Here is a 19255-nt window from a genome sequence, read left to right on the forward strand (position 1 = left end):
AGGATCGCGGTTTCGATTCCCAGACCGGGTGTTGTGAGTGTTTATTGAGCGAAAACACCTAAAGCTCCACGAGGCTCCGGCAGGGGATGGTGGCGAACCCTGCTATACTCTTTCACCACAACTTTCTCTCTCTCTTACTTCCTGTTTCTGTTGTGCCTGTAATTCAAAGGGCCAGCCTTGTCACGCTCTGTGTCACGCTGAATATCCCCGAGAAATATGTTAAGGGTACACGTGTCTGTGGAGTGCTCAGCCACTTGCACGTTAATTTCACAAGCAGGCTGTTCCGTTGATCGGATCAACTGGAACCCTCGACGTCGTAAGCGATGGAGTGCCAACAACAACAACATATTTATGGCTTTATCTGCTTCAAGTTAAGCCATTCCAAAAGTTATTTTGACTTCTTTCAGGGTTTCTAAATTCTTACAGGCAGAACTCTTTGACAGAGAAAAGTGCTTCTGGAATAATAAACTGGGAGTAGTGGAAGAGTGCTTTTTCCTGACTCTCACAACTCTCAGTTTCTAGTAACACAAACACTCCATTTTCGTCCAACAAAGACTTCTGCTTGAAATGTTCAACTTCTCTTCTTCCCCACAGTATAAAATTTATTGCTGCATGAACTTTTTGCCTTTCATTGTAGCATCAAGCAGTTTACTTAATTGTGTCTAATTACCCATCAAGAATAGGAAGCAGATCTTCTAGTAATGTTATTCCACACAGGCTAGCATGCAATCCAGAGATTTAGCATTATATACTTAATGCTACTATAGTCATAAATTGGTTATTATGGCCCTTGCTGGAAGCTCAAGATTTTTGTAGGAAAGATTTTATCCCTACCACTAATATACATGGTCCAAAAAGAAGCACCGCAATTTATTAGTGCACACACACACACACACACACACTAAATAGCTTGTAAATAGATGGTATTTAGTTTTACATCTAACACTTTTATAAGATTTTATTTATTGGTCACTCACTTCAGACACTGCCTAGTCACCACTCTCAGTTATCTCTTGGTCACTCTTATTAGCAGTCCTTTGGTCACTCTTTCAGTAAAGTCTATCAAAGATTTCTATGTAATGTTGTTCGGAAGCATTGCAGTAATGAAAAGCATCCTCAACATTGGTAGGGTTTGAACAGAGAATTATGTAGAATGAGACTAAATACTGTAAAACATCTATGAGGGGATGCTGAAAGGTTCCTAGCTTTAAGGGTATCATGAAAGGCATGGTTGGAAGCCCAACCTTCTGGGTTCTTTTACAGAGCTTAGAAGAACTGAAGGACTGCTGCAATAAGTGTGAATCTGAGAAGAGAATATGTTGAATAAAATCATAACTGATCCTCCTGTATTTGCTTTTACTCAAAGCCAGGAACTTTGCAGCAGCCCTTCATAGTTCGCCACAAACCACCTCAACTTCCTTATATAACCTTATAACCTTAAATTATATCTTTAACTAAGTAATAAAGAATCAACTGGAAAAATGAGTGAGACAAAGCTAAATATTGTGTAAGTACTTTATTAAGCACACTATAATTTCTACTAACACACCTTACTTTCTCATACACACACTGTAGATAAGATAGCAAGTCTACAAAAGAAGAACTAATTCCTGCAGATATTACTAAACTTTGGAAATGGCTCCTTTGTTATTCTCTCCACAATACCTATTTTCATAGCCATTGAGAGGAGACGGGATAATGACAACAACCAACAACAGATATTTATCTAATTGTTTCATATCATAGTTCTTTCATTTTATCACTTAGCCAAATATTGAAGGCAAAACCATTTCTTAAGCTAAATTACATTCTTCATTTCTACTGCAAATGATAGGAATAATGTGCAATTATAAATGATTGCAACGATCCAAATCATCATTTGAAAATTTCTATGGAATGCTGCATAATTCATAGTGATATTGAAGAAGATTGTCAATGAAGCTCATATCTTTTACAGATACATTGCACAAGTGCTAAATTAAAGAGTACAAGTACATAACATATTCTTACATTATTCAAAAGTATTCTATGAAATCAACCATTGAAAAGCCATCAAAAATGGAAGGAAATCTTAGAACAGACTGAGGAATTTCTGTCCAACAGAAGAGTTGTCATTAATGACTTGTTATTCCATAGAATCTAGAATTCCCTAAGGAATTTTAGCTCTTCTTTATACACATAAATGACTACGTTATGTAAGCTCCAAATGTAATCTATTCGCCTATGTTTTAGCCTTGAAGAGTAATCAAGACAAGAGTGAGATCTTGGCTGACTGACTGATAGAAAACTTAGTACTGGAGCTTAACCCTTTAGCATTTAAACAGGTCATATCCAGCCAAATTATTTTACATGTTTTATGCAAAAACTGGCCAGATCTGGCCTCTCTTATCTATCTTATAATCTCATTCTTACAACAAACAATCACACCATCAATATCTCAAAGCAATAAGATAATGCTTGATTAATTCAGGCATTCTCCCCCACCCTGTTTTGATAACCACTTGCTTCTCCAATCACTTACCTCCTCCCCCACCATCCCACTCTATATAAAATTGCTCTCTCGGATTCCTACTACATTTCAATAACCCCGCCAAAAGAATACAAATCCATCCAGAAGCTGTTGTTCAGATAAGGAATCTTGTCTTTTTCAACTCAGTACATCTATCACCTCTATTTCAGCGCAGATCATAATCCCCTCTTAGTTCTGTAAACATAGTTCACACGAATAGCCTATCATCACTCATTCATTCATCTATTTACTTTTGTCATATCGTCAATTAGTCATTTCTCTAATTTTGTCACAGATTGGCTGACTGAATATTCCAAAATTTTAAAAATTCTATCTACTATTAATATGCTATTATTAACACCGGTATTGCTGTTTGGCGGTGTGAAACCACCACCAGTTCCGGAAGTCCCTATCCTCTGACATCCTTCGGTTGTCTCCTATGAACACTTCTAAAGGCTTAATGCCATCCCCACCCCTACTGGGTCTATCTCCTATGTAAGGTTGCGATCATATAGCACATAAAAATGATGGTGTAGTGTATGCAGGTTGAAGGCTGTTGTTTGTTTATGAATTCTGCCAAATGCAAGCTTCCTTTTCAGGACAGAAAGACCGATTTTATGACACCGTCTTGGAGACTACCTTGTTGACGAATGACAGGGACCTTCTCTTTGTGGCTGGTGACTTCAATGGACATGTTGGACAACATGCTGGAGGCTTCCAAGGCATACATGGAGGCTATGGTTTTGGTTCCCGCAATGAGGAGGGAACCAGGCTGTTGGAGTTCTGCAATGCAAATGACCTTCATCATCATCATCATCATCGTTTAACGTCCGCTTTCCATGCTAGCATGGGTTGGACGATTTGACTGAGGACTGGTGAAACCGGATGGCAACACCAGGCTCCAATCTAATTTGGCAGAGTTTCTACAGCTGGATGCCCTTCCTAACGCCAACCACTCAGAGAGTGTAGTGGGTGCTTTTACGTTTGCAATATGAACTTCAGGAAATCTGCCAACCACCTAGTCACCAACCGACCTGGTAGTCACACTAGTCAAATTGACTACATCCTTACCAGGAAAAGGGAAAGATGGCTACTTATAAATGCCAAAACATTCCCAGGCAAAGAATGTACCCCACAACATAGACTAGTAGTTAGCGATTTCAGGATAAGGGCTAAATGGATGACCAGAATATGGAGGAGAGGGGTCTGGAAGCTTAAAAATCCTGCGAATGGACAGAGATTCAGAGACATATTACTTTTGATGTAATAGAGAGGGATATAACATCACATGATGTGGAAGACAACTGGAGGTTTTTACGGGACAACTTACTGAGGGCCACGGACCAGATCTGTGGATGGTGCAAAGTCCCCTCTCGACTCAAGGTAACATAGTGGTGGAACAATGTTGTTGACAGGGACATTAGGGAAAAGAAACAGGCTTGGAATGATTGGAAGAACAGTGGTAGCAGGGAATGGTACCAAACTGCCAGAAGGGAAGCTAGGAGACAAGTTTATTTAGCCGGAAGGGAAGCAGATAAGAAAAAATTTGACAATGTTCTGCGCTAAGGACCAAAGACTTGAGGTATTTCGTGTTGCAAGACAGTGTGTGAGAGAGAATCGTGATATAGGAGAGGAATGTGTCTGCATGGATGATGGTTCACTTGCATTCAACGAAGCTGCAAAGAGAGAGGTATGGAGATGCCACTATGAAAGGTTGCTAAATAAAAAGAATGAATGGGAGAGAGTCTGTCGAATGCCGACCCAACAGAGGGACCAGCTATCCGAATTGACAGTGCCTCGGTAGATAAAGCAATTAAGGGTATGAAGACAGGGAAAGCCCCCGGCCCATCAGGAATCACCGCAGAGATGTTCAAAATATTTGGCAATGTCGGCTATAGCCTAGTCACCCGTATAGTCAACCAGGTGGTACATAAAGAAGTCATACCCAATGACTGGTGTAGCAGCACCTTAGTCAACTGCTACAAAGGTAAAGGAGACGCATTAGATATAAATAATTACAGAGGTATCAAGCTGTTGGATCAGGTAATGAAAGTTATGGAGAGGATTGTAGCACAACTAATTAGGGAGAGAGTCAGTCTAGATGAGATGCAGTTTGGGTTTGTGCCAGGGAAAAACACCATTGATGCTATATTTCTGGTAAGACAGCTGCAAGAGAAATATCTAGCCAAAGATAAACCTCTGTACCTGGCTTTCATTGACATGGAGAAAGCATTCGACAGGGTCCCTCGATCCCTTATCTGGTGGTCAATGAGGAAACTAGGGATAGATGAATGGTTAGTGAGAGCTGTGCAAGCCATGTACAGGGACACTGTCAGTAAGGTGAGGGTTGGCAACGAGTAGTGAAGAATTTCGGGTAGAGGTAGTGGTCCACCAAGGATCAGTCCTCAGCCCCCTCCTATTTATCATAGTCCTCCAGGCAATAACACAGGAATTCAAGACAGGATGCCTCTGGGAGCTCCTCTATGCTGATGACCTCGCTCTAACTGCTGAGTCACTATCAGAACTAGAGGGGAAGTTTCAGGTGTGGAAGCAAGGAGTAGAATCGAAGGGCCTTAGAGTCAACCTAGCTAAAACCAAACTCTTAATAAGACAGAAGGCAAACAAACCACAAATCCTTTCAGGTAGATGGCCCTGCTTGATCTGTAGAAAAGGCGTAGGTAGAAACTCTATAAGATGTACCCAGTGTAAGCTATGGACACATAAGAGGTGCAGCAATATCAAAGGAAGGCTAACTAGGAAGATAGTTTTTGTATGTGGCAGATGCTCAGGAGCAATAAACACTGAAAATGTGCAGAGAACAACTTCTGCCACATTCCGGGGATAAAAACTACAAGTAGTTGACAGCTTCTGTTACCTAGGGGACCAAGTCAGTAGCCGGGGTGGATACTCTGAAAGTGTAGCTGCTAGAATAGAAACAACCTGGCCAAAGTTCAGAGAGCTCCTACCTCTGCTGGTGACAAAGGGCCTCTCGATCAGAGTAAAAGGTAGACTGTGTGACACATGTGTATGAACAGCCATGCAACAAGGCAGTGAAACATGGGCCGTGACTGCTGAGGACATGTGTAAGCTTACAAGGAATGAAGCCAGTATGCTCCACTGGATGTGTAGTGTCAATGTGCATACATGACAGAGTGTAAGCGCCTTGAGAGAAAAGTTGGACCTAAGAAGCATCAGATGTGGTGTATAAGAGAGACAACTGCATTGGTATGGTCATGTGGTGAGAATGGATGAGGATAGCTGTGTGGAAAAGTGTCACATCCTAGCAGCTGAGGGAGCCTGTGGAAGAGGTAAACCCAGGAAGACCTGGGATGAGGTGGTGAAGCATGGCCTACTAACATTAGGCCTCACCAAAGCAATGACTAGTGACCGTGACCTTTGGAAAAATGTTGTGCTTGAGAAGCCAAGTGAGACCATAACCCATGGCCTCTGCCAGTGGTGTAACCAGCCCACTTATGCGTACCTTTCTTTCATTGGACACTAAACTCTGCTTGCGAAGACCTGTTGAGGCAATGAAATCGAAATCGAATTCACTGACGTGGCTGATGACAGCATTTGTGCTAGTGGAATGTTAAGAGCACCATCCAAGTGAGATTGTTCCCAGGGTCGCTGACTGGCTCCTGTGCCAGTAGCACATGAAAAGCACCATTCGAGCATGATCATTACCAGCATCTTTTACTGGTACTTGTGCTGGTGGGACGTGAAGAACAACATTCGAGCAAGGTCATTGCCAGTGGTGCTGGACTGGCTCCTGTGCAGGCGGCACTTTAAAAAGAAACCATTCATGCATGACCATTGCAAGTAAAGCCTGACTGGCACGTAAAAGTGCCCACTACACTCTTGCAGTGGTTGGCGTTAGGAAGGGCATATTATCATCCATCTGTTGGATGCCCTTCCTTTCATGAACCTTCACTTAATTCCAAGCAAGGTAATATTTCTCCATGGTTATTTTTTGCAGAAGATTAGAAATAATCAATTCTTGTTTAACCAATCAAGCAATGTCAAAATGAGACACGCCCAAATCCACTCAACAAGGCTTTGGTAAGCTTGTGGCTATAGTAGAAGTCACTTGTTCAAGGTGTCACACAATGGGACTGAGCCCAAGACCACTGGTTGGGAAGAAAGCTTTTCAACCACCCATGCATACAATGTAAAATAATAAAAGTAAAGTCATGACGTAAAACAAAGAAAGATACCATTGAAGTATGTCAACTACAATGGAAATGTTAGAACATATTTAAAAAATGAATTAATTTGGTATCATTTTCACATTAAAACTAAACTGAAGGCCCTCATTATTAATCAAAAGTTTTCCTAAGAGGGTCCAAGTGAACCAAATTGCAATGCTACAAACTAAATATGACTGGCCACTTGTTGATAATGTAATTGCAGGCGTGGCTGTGAGGTTGACAAATTTGCTTCCCAACCATGTGGTCATGAGTTCAGTCTCAAAGTGCAGCACATCAGGCATCTTCTACTATAGCCCCAGGTCAAACAAAGCAACATGTGTAGATTTGAACTTAGCCTGTCAAATATAAGTATGTGTGCACCCTTGTCTAGGTATCATATGATGGTTGTAAATGAGCATCACCATCATACAAATAAGGTTATTTGTTTCCAGTCTTCCATGAAGAACATGCCTAACTATGGGGAAAATATTACCTTGCTTGGAAACAGGTAAGGGCTGGTGACAGAAAGGGCACTCAGCCACAGAAAATCTGCTTCAACGAATTCCATCTGACCCATGCAAGCATAGACCAGTGGACATTACATAAAAATGATGATAAACTTAGAACGCAGTTAAGAAAAATAATGCTGAGCTCCAAAAATATCAAGAACACCATGATGAAATTGAAACAAACTGCTTGGAACAACTACAATTTTTAGACTGTTTACCACTGGAGGATCTGCAGGTAGTATTACAATTGAAAAATATTCAACAGGTATATGCACAGAATACTTACCTCTCATGAGTCACTGCCAAGAGACTGAGAGTTGCAATTCAGATAACTATTTGGACTATTTTCTTTTGGTGCAGCAAATACTACCTGTGTTTTTAAACTCGCTCTTCTATTGTAAATGGAAAAAACATGACAAAATTTCGCAGAGAAAATAAAAAGCCTCAAACTGCACAAGTCCTAATTGTGAGGTACTCAAGAACCATCTTATACTAATTGCTGAGAAGCCATGCTTGGAGGTGTCATCATTATTTAACCTTTAGAGTTTGTGACAAAATACAAAATCCTTTAGAATCTGTTTCCACAACAAAGCTTACAGTACATTATCCCCTGTAACCTTTTCAGACTGCACAACACTAATTCATCCATGAGACAAAGTAAAAGAGAGAGAGAGAGAGAGAGAGAGAGACAGAGAGACGTGGAAAGACAGCAAGTGACATGAAACAAGGGAATGAAATTAAGTTAGTGTAGCTAACAGTGGGATTATCAAAGAAATGCAGAGAGTTGCTGTGTTACAGAAGATCAATAAACAATTCACTGGAAAAACAAACAAAAACCACAAGCAGAGAGAGAGAGATAGAGTATTAGAAAGAGAAAAAGATGGTGTGCACTATGAATGAGCTGAAATTTGATTTGGATGTTAGACTGAAGGTAATTTACCAGCAGCATATAAATGTATTGATGAGAGAGAGAGAGAGGGAGGACGCCAGTATTAGAAAATGACAAGTAAAAGTGAAATTGAAATGAAGTAGTTTTTGTCCTGTAAAATATATCATTTTGTTTTTTAAATTTACTTTTAGTTTGATTTTTGGTTTTTGTTTTCACTGTTTGCTTGTAACAATAGCCAGTGTATGTGTAGATGCTATTGCAATAAAAGACTTTATTTTTATCTGTTCTTGCTAGGATGATACTAATTAACATAACAGTAATAAATGTAAATCTCTCAGCTAAGTACATTATAGTGTGTTGTCACAACAACAAACAGAAAGAACTAAAAGAAGAAAATATAAATATTTGTGATGTTTGATGAAATCTCACTGGCAAAAGAGAATGAATGAATGCATAGTAAATAAGCTATATGCAGGCAGAACCACACTGAAAACAACTAAAGAGAACGCCTATATAGAATTATATATATAATAGAAAACACACAATCAACTCTTCAGTCATGCTTCATTAACAAAATGGTTCACAGATGAATGAAGTGAAATCTCATGGCAAAATTTCCTCTTGGACTTTAATGTCTCATTAGATTTCATAAATAGTTATATCACTATGAAATTAAATTCTTCTATTGTCTTTCATTATATGAATTAGAGAATGGTAAATGTTATGGAAAAAAAAGGTAAACTTCCAGTGATCCTACTTCATATTTAGGTTTTGATTTCCAATTTGAGATTGGGTTCAAATCACTAATACCTGCCAATGGCCTTGAGAAACACATAAACATCTCACTATCTTATCCAATTCTATTTGTAAATGTGCGTAATATTCCTAAAGAAGTAATCCTTATGTGAATTAACAATATAGACAATGCAAACAATAAAAAAACTCCCATGAGGCTATTTTAAACCAGTTTTCCTTCTTTAATGATAGGTTATTTCAAATTCTGCTTGTGTCAAATTCAGAGAGAACATTAAACTAAATAAATAAATAGTGTACGTCAAAATTGTTTTTTCCCCTCTCAGCAATTCCACTGGTTTTTGACTCATTATTGTTTATAAAACTGGAATTAATATAAAACCATCAAATCATACAAAGACCATATATGAGCTAGAAACACTCAATATCAGGCTGTAAACATCTTGAAACTAATCCAACTTCTCACATTTGATTAAGCAACTATATATCTTGTAATTAATATTTGAGTTACAAATGGGTCACAATTTTTTGACACAAAACCAGCAATTTTAGTCAACTGACCCCAATGCTCAATTGGCACATATTTCACTGACCCAGAAAGGATGAAAGTAAAGTCAACCTCTATGAAATCTGAACTCAGAAAATACAAAGCCGGAAGTGTTGTTGCTATGCATTTCTGTCCAATGCATAAATGATTCTGCCAGCTCACCACCTTTGATCCAATCATAAAAATGCCCAATATTAACATGTTGATGATCCTCAAAGTGATACTTGCCACCAAACTCCACATTCTTGAAACAAAACAAAATATTAACAGAAAAGTATATAAAAATTCTTGAAAGAAATTAAAACTTAGAGAAGATGGAATAAGCCTACATTATTAGAATGGAAATATGAGATGAAAAAGTAGACTGAATTCAGGTACAAAAAAATTCAAGGTATTGATCAAGTATTGCTGGCAAAAAAATATGAAATACAGAACTCAGAAATAGTATGAAGATATATATAAGTCAATAAATTAGTGAATAAAATAATAAAATATATACTAGTCAATAAATGTTGTCAGAATGCCATCATTACCATCACTAAAGAAGTAATTCCAAAATATTCAAAACTGCAAATTATTAGTGAACTAAAAATACTAGAGCATGTAAGTTTCAGCCCAAATCTGATAAAAGTCACAGTTGTGTAGGAGAGGGATATAATAGACAATACAATGCAATTATTTTATTTATAACACTGCTTCTGTATGTAAACTAGCAAGAAATAGTAAATTTCTTCTAAACTGATTGGGAAAATAGAAAATTATCAGGCTTAAGGATAAATTATTTACCTGAAAAATGTTCAAATATATATATAGATATATATAATTCTACAAAGTATCTTAAATATCACTATTGTCAGTTCAAGCCAGCAAGTGAATATCTATGTGGTCACTCAACCTGTAGAAATTACAGTCAAAATTCCTGCAAGCCACATCCTATAGCCTTGAGAAGTACAAATATCTAAGTCCTCTAAAGTAAATGATTCTTGAATAAAATAGATGGTAACTTAGCAGTTCAGAATAATTACTAGGCTTACAAAGAATAAGTCCTGGGGTCGATTTGTTCAACTAAAGGCGGTGCTCCACCATGGCTGCAGTCAAATGACTGAAACAAGTAAAAGAATAAAAGGAATAGAGATCACTTGAATGTTTTTAGTTGTAGTTCTGCTCCATCAGAACTAATATGGGACTAAACACACAACAACAACAATCATCTTCATCACCATCATCAGTTTAACATATATTTTGCCATATTGCATGCAATACACTGGATATCACTCTACATGACAGTATATTGTCTATTACTTCTAACCAGAAGAATTTCATTGATGTAACTAGCACATGATCAAGTTGATTAGGCTATCATCTCCTAAGGCTGAATCATTATATTTTGGATCTAAGTAGCGTATTTAATTCTGCATATATCAGCCTACTTGGCTGTTTGGAATAGAGACCATATCTTCCAAAAATAGTAGCTTTAATAGGCTGACATCCTATCCATGTAGGTAACTGCCTTATGCCATAAAACTTAAACTCAGCACTATATGGTAAGAAGGACATTTGTATTGATTACATTAAGATATCTCTTTTACTCTTTTATTTGTTTCAGTCATTTGACTGCGGCCATGCTGGAGCACCGCCTTTAGTCGAGCAAATCGACCCCGGGACTTATTCTTTGTAAGCCTAGTACTTATTCTATCAGTCTCTTTTGCCGAACCGCTAAGTTACGGGGACATAAACACACCAGCATCGGTTGTCAAGCAATGCTAGGGGGACAAACACAGATACACAAACACACACACATATACATATATATATATATATATATATACATATATACGACGGTCTTCTTTCAGTTTCCGTCTACCAAATATACTCACAAGGCTTTGGTCGGCCCGAGGCTATAGTAGAAGACACTTGCCCAAGGTGCCACGCAGTGGGAATGAACCCAGAACCATGTGGTTGGTAAGCAAGCTACCTACCACACAGCCACTCCTGTTCATAATTAGTTCATGCATTATGACCTGCTACAAGTATAAATATCTAAAATACATCTCTACAACATATGACATTGCACCAACATGCCACAGCATCTGGTTGAAATAAGTAAAACTAAATACAATACAGATACACACACAGCGTTTATGATTTCATGCTATGAGCAAGCAAGGTAAGCTCCACTCAATATAATTGACTGTCAACATTATTGATAATTACTACCAGAAAAGCTGCCAGAGAATGCTAATAGAACCCTTTGAGACTGTCCTTAAAGTTCACTGTGCTTCAAGAGAAAGAATTGTCCTAGGAAAATATGAAAAACACCCCCTCTCTCTCTCTCTTTCTCTCCAACCTTCTACAAGAGAGCAACAGGCTCTAAAATTATGTTTCTGCCTTACTGGAGTGGCACTCCAACGCTATGATAACAAGAGTTCTAGTTGATCCAATCAACATAACAGCCTGCTTGTGAAGTTAACATACAAGAGACTGAGCACTCCACAGACATGCATACCTTTGACATAGTTCTCAGAGAGATTTAGTGTGACACAGAATGTGACATGGCTGGCCCTTTGAAATACAGGTACTACTCAATTTTGCTAGCTGAGTGAACTGGAACAACATGAAATAAAGTGTCTTGCTTAAGGACACAATGTGCCATCAAGAATCAAACTCATGACCTTACAATTGCAAACTGAATACCCAAACCACTAAGCCATGTGCTTTCACTAGTAGGAAACAACAAAGAAAACATCAACACTTGAGTCTGCTTGTTTTTAATTCCACACCAATGTTGAATGTGGAAGTGATGGTCTGATTTGGTTATCATAAAAGAAACATCTGTTATAAGCAACATGCAAACAATTAGATTTGTTGTTGTTGTTTTTGTCAAACCTAATAGAAGAGAACTATGAAAAATGTATTCCATTCCTGACCATCCTTGTTTTCTTTTTTTATATATCTAGGACTACATTGTCCAAAGTGCACTTCCATTTTTAAAGATAGTATGGTTTGATTTAAGAGGATTTGACTGTCATTCCTAAGTATGTTGAGTGACAGTACCCAGTGGAGATAATGATTTCTAATATGTGACCTTTAGTGCATTTGTAGAATGAGTGTAGTCAACTTAGTTGACTAGTACTTGATTGAAGCTTATTTTATTAACTCCTGACGAATAAAAGGCTAAGTCAAACCTACAGGGACTTGAACTCAGAACATAAAAGGACATAGCTAATTACTGACAGATATTTTCTGCACCATACTAGCAATTCTACCGATGTTTTCATTATTTAGTCAATCAGATTAATATAAATATTATTTTCTCTTTCACTAACTACCCACCTTCTTCAATATATAAACATTAGTTCATACATAATTAGTGTCCTTTTGGTAATGGTAATCTCCAGGTATGCTTATCTTACAACATTTATATTTGAATTCTAGTTAATCATTTCATCTAATGTATTTCATAGCTTCTCTCTGCTTCACTAATAATATCTCCTATCAGGTCTCAGCTAGTTTTTACTTGATACACATGAACTAGTCTAGTTATACTGCCCATATCAACATGACTAGTGGAATCTAATGCAATTAATTTTGCAGCATCCTATACACATCAAAAAGATTTCATGTTAAAAGTCATCTTCCACTAATGCTGCAAATCTTGGACCCTTGCTGCCAAAGTAAAAACTAAATCATGATTATTTATTAAATAAAGTCAATCCTATGTAAACAAAAAATCATTTGTTACTCTAAAAATCAATGTTAACTCTCAGAGAAAGTATGTTTATATCTCTTAGCTGTAAATTACACCAATATTTTAAAAGAACTATTTACTCTATTACAAATAGACCATATGCAATCTGTACACTAGGTAAAATCTCCAATACATCAGAAACATTTACTTGGAATGAAAATAATCACCTTTAACAAGAAATAATATGATATTTATGCACTAATTTCCATATTATATTGCCAAATAGGAAGTAATACTGTCCTCAAGGGGGAACATATAATTCACACCATTTTATAGAGTCAAGAAAATAGACTTGGCAATCTGACACCAGAAGTAATAATTTTTGCAAATACATAGTTTAAATGTACAAAATTAAAGATTTCCAAAAATTGCTTTACTGAATTCTTTATACAAGCTGACGTAAGATTCTAGTCCAACACAAATTAATTTTTTAGACTCCATTGAATGTGTAACAAACACAAGGAAGTACAAGATAAAATTCCTGTTGAGTTAATGACCCAGTTTTCATACCTATTAATAGCTCTTTTACTCTTTCAAACATAATATATTTTTTCCGTGAACATGAGTGGTACAGTTTATGAAAATTACTCACTTGCACATTGTTGTAGTGTGGAGCAACTTAACGATACTAATCAATCATCAGCAAGTGTGGAACCTGTTGTGTTTCAAGCAGATAGATCAAAGCAAGCAGCACCTCACACTATGGTTGACCACATTGTTATTAACCTAGTCCTGTTACCACTGGGTCATTTAACTTCAGTCAAAATCAATGATGATAATTGTATGGCGTTAGATTACAGGTTAGAAATAAATAGCAACCAAAACTAGTAGCAGGAGAAAATAGTAGGTGCTGAAACTTAAGATTAAAATAGTATATTACTATAGCCATAAATTCACACAAAAATACAACATATCCTCATAAAATGGTTATTCAACCATTTTACAGTTATATAATGAACAGCATCCATCAGTTAAAATATTTACACCAACAATGCACAGATATGGCTTTGCGATGAAGCCATGGCTGTATGGTTAAGAAGTTTGCTTCTCAATTATGGGTTCAGTCTCACTGTATGGCACCTTGGGCTAGTGTCTTCTATTATAGCACCAAGCCTATCACAGCCTTGTGAGTGGATTTGTTAGAAGGAAACTGAAAGAAGTTGTGTGAGTGCACACGCATGCATGCCTTCTGGTCTTGATATCATGTGGAAGTCATAAAACAAGTGTCACCATCATGCAAGTGTTGTCAGTACCAATCTTCTGCAAAAACATCCAGCCATGGAGAAATATTATCTTGCTTATAAACAAGTGAAAGTTAGCAACATGAATGCCACCTAACCATAGAATATCTGCTTCAGTGAATTCTGTCTGATCCATGCAAGTGAGTGGATTTGATAGAAGGAAACTGAAAGAAGTTGTGTGAGTGCACACGCATGCATGCCTTCTGGTCTTGATATCATGTGGAAGTCATAAAACAAGTGTCACCATCATGCAAGTGTTGTCAGTACCAATCTTCTGCAAAAACATCCAGTCGTGGAGAAATATTATCTTGCTTATAAACAAGTGAAAGTTAGCAACATGAATGCCACCTGACCATAGAATATCTGCTTCAGTGAATTCTGTCTGATCCATGCAAGTGTGGAAAAGTGAACATTAAAACAATGAAGATAACAATGATTATGATGAAGATTATCCAAATTTACAAGAATCCAAATTTACAATTATCCAAATTTACAAGAAAGCATTCATGGTAGACTTTTAAAAATGGTTGTAGAATAATTCTTAACATATTATTTACATTCGACGGATATTTGTCCTCATCTTGTTTGTTGTTAACACAACGTTTCGGCTGATATACCCTCCAGCCTTCTTCGTGTGTCTTGGGGAAATTTCAAACCTGGGTTCTTATTGCTAAGGTATTTTTCAATATTGTTGTTGTTGTTCTTATTATTATTATCATTATCATTATTATTATTATTATTATTATTATTATTATGCCCACGAGCATATGACATAGTGGTTAAGAGCGTGGGCTACTAACCCCAAGATTCCGAGTTCAATTCCAAGCAGTGATCTGAACAATAATAATAATAATAACATCGAAAAATACCTTAGGAATGAGAACCCAGATTCGAAATTTCCCCCAAGACACCTGAAGAAGGCTGGAGGGTATATCAGCCGAAAGGTTGTGTTAACAACAAACAAGATGAGGACAAATATCCGTCAAATGTAAATAATGTACATAATTCCACATCTCTTAAATATAGAACTGGAATACTGAACATAGTTCTTTTCCTCACACCAATATAGGTTTGAAATAGTTCAGCAAATTAAATATTTGTATATAAATTACTGAACCAAGTATTTTTTAATTGCTGAATACTCATACCAGCTAACCAACTATTAATAGTTTAATTAAAATGGAGTCATAATTATTTTTCAGAAAAGAACAAAAAAAAAAACAACAACAAAACAAGTAGATTGAAGCAAGTAGGGTATTGTCAATGGTATAATGCAATGACAACAGCAGAGGTTTAAACTGCCACCACCAAAATATTTCACAATTTATGTATCAACAAACTTAACAAAACATTTTAGTAACTAATTTATCAAAAACAATATTGAAATAATATGAAACAACACAAAAAGTATAACAATTTCAGAAAACAAGATTACAGTCTATTAGTGTTATATAATGAGACTCACAGCTAGACTAATTTAAAGAGCAACAAGGTCATACCATGGTTGTATACCATCACTGCTGCAATACTGTATCCCTTCTCAAAGCTTAGCTCTCACTGTTTTGCTTACATAGCTGCAAATATGTAGCATATATGATGGGCATGCTATAAGTTTGTTTCCAATATAGGCACAAGACCTGAAACTTGAGCTAGCTTCCTATTTTATTGACCCAAGAAGGATGAAAGAAGAAGTTGCCCTTGGCAAGATTGGAACTGAAAATATAGAGACACAGCTAAATATCTGAAGGCATGCTGATGATTCTGTCAATCCACCACACTGTATAACTGTTTCAAATTTTGGTGCAAGACCAGCAATTTTGATGAGAAAGGGCAAGTTGATTACATCAACTTCAGTACTTGACTGTTACTTATTTTATAAACCCTGAAAGATAAAAGGCAAAAATGACTTCAGTGGAATTTGAACTCAGAACAAAGACAACTAGAATAAATGCTGCTAGGTATTTTGTCCAATATGCTAATGATTCTGCCAGCTCTTGCCTAAGTTGTTTTGTAAGCAATATAAAGCTCAAGCTCTCATGTAGGCTACTAAAGGAAAAGCAAATATTTCCAGAAATTCAAGTCAACAACTTGGACTCATAATTTTCTCTCACAACATAGCTGTTATGCACATGAGTGCAGGATTGAGCAACTAAGAAAATCAGTGAGTGGACAAATGAATGCCAGGTCTATGAGGGCAATTTACATGAACAGATTGCTGGTATACTAGGTCCTAGTAACTTGTCTTTACAAATATGACATTACCAAAAGAAAAACAAATAAAATGTCTACTGTATTTAGAATAAAAATCTTTCTCTACTTCTTACAAGCGACTTAATAGTTTTTATCTGCTCCAAAAACACTGAAAGAAGATATAGTCTTTCTCATGAAGGCCCACCACAACTTAACCTTTTAGCATTCAGATTTCTTTGTCAAATATGTTTACTCTCTCTTTTACTCTTTTACTTGTTTCAGTCTTTTGACTGTGGCCATGCTGGAGCACCGCCTTTAGTCGAGCAAATCGACCCCAGGACTTATTCTTTGGAAGCCTAGTACTTATTCTATCGGTCTCTTTGGCCAAACCGCTAAGTTACGGGCACATAAACACACCAGCACCAGTTGTCAAGCGATGTTGGGGGGGGGGGACAAACACAGACACACAAACACACACATACATACATATACATATATACGACGGGCTTCTTTCAGTTTCCGTCTACCAAATCCACTCACAAGGCTTTCGTCGGCCCGAGGCTACAGTAGAAGACACTTGCCCAAGGTGCCACGCAGTGGGACTGAACCCGAAACCATGTGGTTGGTAAGCAAGCTACTTACCACATAGCCACTCCTGCACTTATTTATCTATTTATATTGATTTGAATTAGTCATGTATTACCTTATAACTTTAAGATCTCAATGACATGATTGTTTACTTTTAGAGTAGTAATGTAGGATTAGTGTGAGAGGCCAAATCTAGCCAGTCTGAAAATAAAAGCTTGTAGATTATTTTGGCCAGATATGGCTGGTTTAGCCTAGCAGCATTCAGATTACTTTGTCAAATGTAATGTTTATTTATTCATATTGCTTTGAATTAATCATGTATTATCTCATAGCTTCAAGATTTTGATGATGTGAATGTTAATTTTTAGAACAGCCTTGTGAGAGGTTGGATCTGGCCAGTTTGAACATAAAACAGGAAGAATATTTTGAGCCAGATATGACCAGTTTAAATGTTAATAAGTTAAGGGAACATCCTCCCTGTATTTATGCTTAATCAATAAACTGAACCCCACATTTTGATAACACCAAGTTTACTCATTTAACCATGTTGTGCTGTAAGATAAAGCCCTTCCAGAAAGTTCATACACAATGACAACAACAACAACAATAAAAATACAAGTAAGTCATGAAACTCAGTCTGATTGCATGCAGCTGCTTTTGTCATTCAAGTAAGAGAGAGCTAAAGCCACTAATGCATAGAACTCAGAGACATGACAAACATACTAACAGACACCATTTATTTCAAACTGTTGTAATATGTTGTTAGAAACTGGTGCCAGAATTTAAACACAAACTATTATGTACCAACAAACCATTAAATGGTGAAAATTAGATCTCTATAGTATTTCAGTGATGTTGGTTCAACGAAGAGATAATCATAAAACACAACTACAGCCATTATCTTTTGATCCTATTAACTGAAAGATTTCAAATAAATCTTTTGTTCATTCTTGCTCACTTTTTAACATGCTCTGTGTGTGTGTGTGTGTGTGTGTGTGTGTGTGTGTGTGTGTGTGTGTGTGTGTGTGTGTGTGTGTGTGTGTGTGTGTGTGTGTGTGTGTGTGTGCGTGTGTGTGCGTGTGTAGACCTATCTCACTCTCTCTTTCTCTCACTCCCTCACTCACTCTCTTTAATAATTTTATACCATCTACTATCTCCTTTTAGGTAAGCATGTTGCCTTACATTGGAACATTTGCATATGAAATGAAGCAAATATTTTAACAACTGCATCCTTTTCCTAATAAAATGCAAAGTTTATAAAACTGGACAGATAATGCGTTGAAATTTCTTTGTAAAGTCTGCAAATCATCAATACATTAATTCTTAAAAGTATGGCATCAAATAAACTAAATCAAGAAATCAGCTTCCTTGAATTTAAGATAGATTATTACTTTACAGACATTTCAATGGAAGTGAGTGCAGTGCTATATGACCTATTATACAGTAATATATAAATAAGAAAAAGTCTATATAGACATCTTTCTCTCTCTCTCTCTTCAGGTGTATGCACAAGCACACAAACACACATACATATATAAACTGGCACTCTGTCAGTTACAACGACAAGAGTTCCAGTTGATCCAATCAACTGAACAGCCTGCTTGTCAAATGAATGTGCAAGTAGCCAAGCACACCACAGACATGCATATCCTTAACATAGTTCTCAGAGAGATTCAGCATAACTCAGAATGAGACAAGGTTGGCTCATTGAAATACAGGCACTACTCATTTTTGCCAGCTGAGTGGACTGGAGCAACATGAAATAAAGCATCTTGCTCAAGGACACAACATGCCACCAGTAATCGAACTCATGATCTTACTATTGCGAGCGAAATACCCAAACTGCTAAGCCACATGCTTTCGGGGGAAGGGGGGTTGAAAAGGAACACACAAGTTGATATGTATAAGGAAAATAAGACAAGGTAGAAAATGGTAAAATAATTTTATTATGAAGAATATTTTAGTACCAGTTTCAGCCTTTGCGACTTTTTCATGTTTTACTCTAAGTTGAAAATGTTGCAAAGACTTAAACCAGTACTAAAATGTTCATGATAAAATCATTTTAGCATTTTCTACCTTGTCTTATTTTCCTTG

General features: G+C 36.9%; 1 protein-coding gene across 5 annotated transcripts in view; it reads right to left on the reverse strand.

Moving 5' to 3' along the window:
• LOC106883562 (chromodomain Y-like protein 2) overlaps positions 1 to 19255 on the reverse strand; it is a 188995-nt gene that overhangs the window by 107225 nt on the left and 62515 nt on the right. The window lies entirely within an intron of this gene.

This window comes from Octopus bimaculoides, chromosome 1, assembly GCF_001194135.2.
Source record: "Octopus bimaculoides isolate UCB-OBI-ISO-001 chromosome 1, ASM119413v2, whole genome shotgun sequence".
NCBI classification, from domain to species: Eukaryota; Metazoa; Mollusca; class Cephalopoda; order Octopoda; family Octopodidae; genus Octopus; species Octopus bimaculoides.